Raw genomic sequence first — 6,000 nt, forward strand, 5'->3', positions numbered from 1 at the left:
TTGAAATATTCCATTAACAAGGTTCTAAAATATCTTTTAATTTTTTCCCTTTTAATAACTTGTGTTTTGCTTTTGTCCTTTTTTCTTAAAGAGTATTATTGTTTCAGAGTTATGTAAATGGTTTATTTTTCTAATACCACATTGATTTCTCAGTTTTCACTTCTACGTTTCCATATTGGACATGTGATTGTTATCAAATTAGACATACACTTACATGATTGCGTCCATGTGGGTGAATATTTTTTAAAAACATAGTGACAAAGGACTCTTGTACTAGCAGCCCTCGTAGCATTTATGCATAGTAAACAGTAGATGGTGCTATAACCGTGAGGCATAGCAAACTGAAAGTAGTTTAAATTGCTCTTTAACTTGGAGTAAACTAAATGTTTGCTCTTGTCTTCTTGTCCCTTTTCCCTTGTTATGGTTCACTATCAAGGATTAAAAAAAAAAAAATCAACCTATCACATGGTTAGATGAAAAATTGTAGAGTTTCTCCGTGGTCTTCAGCAGTAAATGAACCTTTTTAAATGAGGTGATTTGGAAGCTCTGATTGCACAAGTTAGAACTGTATTATATGATTATTGGTAAAGTTTATACTTTCAAATTTTTATATATTAGAGAAGTTATTTGATTTGTATAAGCAATTCTCATGTTTATTGAATCTAAAGGAAAACTTTTAACAGGGATACGTATGAAGAGAGAACTTTGCTGAACCACATAGGCTAAATTGGTATTTACAAATGTTTAAGCAGGGAATTAGTGATATCTAAAGTAAAAAATATTAATGGTGGTTATTTGCAAAACAATATTATGTACTTTTTGAAAACTAGCCATTCAATTTTTTTCATTTACTCTTTTATAGATTTATGCATTAATACATGCATTAATTCAACAAATATTTCCTTGAGCATCCACTATTTGCCAAGCATAGCTCTGGGGTTGGGGATGTGTTTGGGAATAAAAATAACAAAAATCCAAGTTAGAGCTCAGGAGCTTACATTCTAGGAGGTGAGATATACACTAAATAGAATTAGTAAGTTACATTATATATGAGATCATAAGTGAATTGAAAACAATGAAACAAGTAAAAGAATATCAGAAAGCCTATGGTGGTAGTGATGATAAGGGCATGTTTCTCTTATAATTAGGATAATCCTAATAGGCCTTATTGAGAAGCTGACATTTGAAGTGAGGGAGTCAGTCATGCAGATATCTGTGGAAACGGCTCAAAGTAGGGGTATCCAGTTGTTAAGTGACTACAGTGATTACTGGGTAATCAAATAACAGCAAGGTATTTGCTTTCAATTCTGTCACCTCTCTCAGCTGGTGAATTTCCTGAATAGAAAAGAAAATACGCAACTACTGTGATTGCTTCACCATTATAAACTCAGTTAGTGAGAGTTCACAAAGATATAAGAATTAATTATGGACAGTGTAATATGTTTATGAAATATAGAATGGTTTGCCATTTGACAAGATTTTCTCATGGGAGTTTTACAATCATAGAGTTTTATTACTAAAGGGAAACTGCTTTTTGGAAGGAATGTGGTTCAGAAATATACAAAATGTACACAAAAGTACCATTCTTAATAAATTTCAAAGATATAGGGAAAGGTTTTTTTGTATGTATTTTTATTGATATTTAATAGTTGTACATATGTGGAAAAGAATATTTAAAAACTTGATTGACTTACCATCCAGAGCCAGCCACCGTTAGCATGTTGATGAATTTCCTATGCATATATATTTATGAGACATGTAATGTATACAGTATTCATATAATAAATACAATTTTGGTCCAGGCACGGTGGCTCATGCCTGTAATCCCAGCACTTTGGGAGGCCAAGGCGGGCGGATCACGAGGTCAGGAGGTGGAGACCATCCTGGCTAACACGGTGAAACTCCGTCTCTACTAAAAATACAAAAAGTTAGCTGGGCGTACATGCCTTGTAGTCCCAGCTACTCAGGAGGCTGAGGCAGGAGAATTGCTTGAAACCCGGGAGGTGTAGATTGCAGTGAGCCAAGATCACGCCACTGCACTCTAGCCTGGGTGACAGAGCAAGACTCTGTCTCAAAACAAACAAACAAACAAACAAACAAATAAATAAATAAATAAAATTTTGTATCCTGCTCTTTTTAAAAAATATGTTTATAAACACCTCTCGAATGTCTGCCTAAGCCCCATATTTGAAAGTTCTCCCGTTTACCTTTTTCTCTCTGACTTGCAATTAATTTCTCTTATTGATATTACTGTCTTACTATCTTTTCAATCTCTTCACTACTCCATTTCCCTTTAGTGTTACCTGTCTTCAATTCCTCTTCTCTAATCACCTGTGTTGCTGATAGGAACAGTCCTTAGCCAGTCCCTAGCTGCCAGTCTTGCCTGTGCCTGCCCTCCAAGCTCTCCTTTACATGGTCAGCAGTTCTTTTCTTTATTTGTTGTTTTTCAGATTACAAAACTGGTACATGCTTGTGATGACCAGTGAAACAATACAAGAATAGGTAAAGAATATGAGACTTTTAAAAATACAAATTTGATAATTTTACTACTTCTTAGCTTAAAGTCCTTCAAGTTCCTTTCATAGCTCCATGCATATTAGAAATTCTTTTTTTTTAAAACTAATATAACCCCTGCAACTAGAAATAATGTCTAGCATATAATAGGTCTGGCACTGACAGATCTGCTGTATAATAAGTAGGAAAGATGTTCAGCAGAACAGTGCTAAGCTCAGTGCTAGGGAATGGGGCCTGTGGAAGGGTAGCAGGAGGGGATACCTGTATTAGAGTCAGGTGGCAGTTCTCTTTGTTGCACACAGCTTCCTCCTTACTGCCCACAGACATCTGGACCACTCATATGCCAAATACATTACAGCATCTAATTTCTTCTGCCTGTGCCTTATCTGAGCCTAAACTAGTTGAGGTAACTTACCCACAGTGCCTCTTAGAAGTCATTTTAATGCTTGCATAACTTTGTCCTCCTACCCCCAATAACAAGCAAGCAGAAAACAACAGACCTCTGAAAAGATTCATTTAATAGAAAGAAATAAATCTAAAGATTAAGAATCTTTTCTAGAATCACAAATTACAAATTTACATGTTATTTATGGGAAGTAGAGTGGATGACTACAGTAGCAGGTTATGACAATCTTGAGTTCTTCTCTACTTGTTCCTACACACAAGCCTGACAGCATGTGTGATGGCAAATCAGGCCTTGGCCAGTGTCTCAGTCTGTTTTCCTGCTGCTGATAAAGTCATACCCAAGACTGGGAAGAAAAAGAAGTTGAATTGGACTTACAGTTCCACATGACTGAGAAGGCCTCAGAATCATGGCGGGGGGCAAAAGGCAGTTCTTACATGGTAGTGGCAAGAGAAAATGAGGAAGATGCAGAAACAGAAACCCCTGATAAAACCATCAGATCTCGTGTGGCTTATTCACTACCATGACAACGGTATGGGGGAAACTGCCCCCATGATTGAAATCGTCTCCCACCAGGTCCCTCCCACAACACAGAATTATGAGAGTACAATTCAAGATGAGGTTTGGGTGGGGACACAGGTAAACCGTATCAGCCAGATTGTACTTGATGTCACAGACTGGAGGTTTTTCTTGAAAAGTCAGAATCAGAATATCACTAGGCTTCTTTGTTTTATTAGCTCAGAAGTTCCTTTTGGCAGTTATATAGCATTTATTAATCAGCATAATATGTTAATTAAAATCTTCTGAAATAAGTGGTGAAAAGTTGAAAAATCATTACTTTAGGGAGGTGACAGAGTCTGGAACCTGGATTCGAAGAGCTACTGTGAATTTGGTGATAAGTAACTTTACTTCTTTGGACTTAGTTAAATGCCTCTTCTATAATAAAAGTAGCTGTAAAATATTCTAATTCTTTCTATTCAGCTGTATAGAGTGGCATGAACCAGAACCAATTTCAATAAAAATTAAAAATGATATGCATTCGTTTTAAAGAGAGTAAAAAGAAATGCCATGCAAACATTATGCTTTATGATCATATTAACCTACAAAATCCTTTTTCTCTCACAACTATTTAGAAATTAACTTTAGCCTGTACTGTAAGGTATGAATTATGTTATCTACTCTTGCCTGCTCCCCACCCCCGGCTTAACTGTTTAGAGCTTAATTAATCTAGCTGGCCCTGGAGATTTTTTTTAAAAAATACAAACAAAAAACCTTCAAACTAGGTAGTCTTGACAAAGAAGGCCTTTCCGAGAGAAAAAGTAAACAGGTTTTGCAACTTTATAAATAGTGCAGAAAGCAGCAGTAATCCCAAATTTTAAGCTCAGCATCCAGTATAGACATTTTCCATTAATAGTACAAGGCATGATTTGTTGATTACCTGAGGAATAAACTGAGCTGCGAGGTGTTTTGAACAGCTTAATCTGTTGAAATTTTCAGCAGTCCAGGGTTACACTGATGTCATAAGAAGGCACATGCTCTTTCTACACCCCCTCTTGCTAGTACCTGTGGAGTCTTAAAAGTTGGCCTCAGAGAGATAATAAATTACCCCTTCTTTTTATACTTGAATCCCCTAATGCTTTTAACCAGAGTAATCCTGGAGAGGCACGGGCTAAAATTTTCTTTTAGAATGATAACAATTCTAGTTGTGTTAGCATTCTCGAACTACTGGAAGGTGCCACTTTTCTCATTACACACTGCCTGCTTTTCTGTGGAGTTACATGAACTAACTTAACTTTTGGCCAGTCTTCACAAATTGAATGATTACAACAAAAGCGATACATGTATAGAGTTTCACTTGAGGCAGACAACATAATATCTCTGATTTGATCTTACTGGATGTTATGAATATTCCAATAAAAAAGTTTCTTGGCTACTCTGGGCACACTACCTGTGGGGTAGCCCTCCTCTTCAAGGAGCAGTAAAAATACATTAGACAGACAGAGAGACAGACAGACAGATATTCTTGACCCGGGGTCTTTGCATCATGAGTGGTTTCCCAAGACTTTCTGCAATCATACACACAATCCCAAGTGTATGTGCTTTTTTCTTGTGAGCAGATCCTAAAGAAGTTTACGACTAAAAAGATTAAAAACCCTGTCAGTGAGTTTCCATATTAGGAGAAACAATAGCCAGGCTTTAATTATTACTTTTTCAACATGAGATTTTGTTTTGTTTGTTTCCAACCTTTATATGCTTATCTGGCTCACCTTCCTTCTAGGCAGTATTACAGCATAATGTTAGTTGGCAAATTTCTTTTAGTAATATTCCTTATTGTAAGTACCTAGAAGTTAGGTTATGATTATCCTAATACAGTTATCAGAAATTGAATCAAATGTGCTTTTATTAGGTTAGACATTTAAATAATAGAGAATCCAAATCCTGTTTTAGAATGCTGGAGACCTATAAATATGGAATTATGGTCTGCCTATGTCACATAATCAGTTGATCCTTAGATAGAGTGGTGAGTCCCCTAATTTACTAATTTCACCCTCTGAAACTCCTACTTATTGAATTATAAGGCCTATTGGCTTAAGATTTCTCCCCTTTCAGTGGAGCCTTACCACACTGTCATCTTCATTAATGTCGCTTACTTATATGTTGACTCATCTCCAGCTGTCCTTATTGAATGTTTCCTTTTGTCTCTTAACGACATTCACCTTTATAGCAACTGTAATTTACAGTAAAGCTTCTCAGCTGATTGATTTTGTAGGCAGTTTAAGCACTGGGAGCCTGCAGAGGTCCCCATCCCTGACTCCCCTATCACTTCAATCTAGTTAAAAACAAAATAACACAGAAAAAAGCTCTTTGGCAGTGTTACTAGGCAGCAAGATATTGTCCATACCACCTGCATCAGCATCAGCTTAGACCTTCACAATTTTTGACAGTGAGACCAGATGTACTTTGGGGTTTTTTTTTCCCACACGTGCTCTCCAGGTCATTCTGATTCATAGCAAAAACTGACAACTACTGGCGTAGGAGAAAGTGTGAGTCAGAAAGGCCCTAAATAGGTTATTTAATCTTTC

The 6,000-nt window shown here is 36.4% G+C and overlaps 1 protein-coding gene across 4 annotated transcripts in view; it reads left to right on the forward strand.

The window, feature by feature from the left end:
• Positions 1-6,000, forward strand: part of ARL13B (ADP-ribosylation factor-like 13B) — a 75,995-nt gene that overhangs the window by 23,393 nt on the left and 46,602 nt on the right. The gene's annotated exons all lie outside the window — the stretch shown is intronic.

The sequence above is a fragment of the Colobus angolensis genome, unplaced genomic scaffold, assembly GCF_000951035.1.
Source record: "Colobus angolensis palliatus isolate OR3802 unplaced genomic scaffold, Cang.pa_1.0 Scaffold73, whole genome shotgun sequence".
NCBI lineage: Eukaryota > Metazoa > Chordata > Mammalia > Primates > Cercopithecidae > Colobus > Colobus angolensis.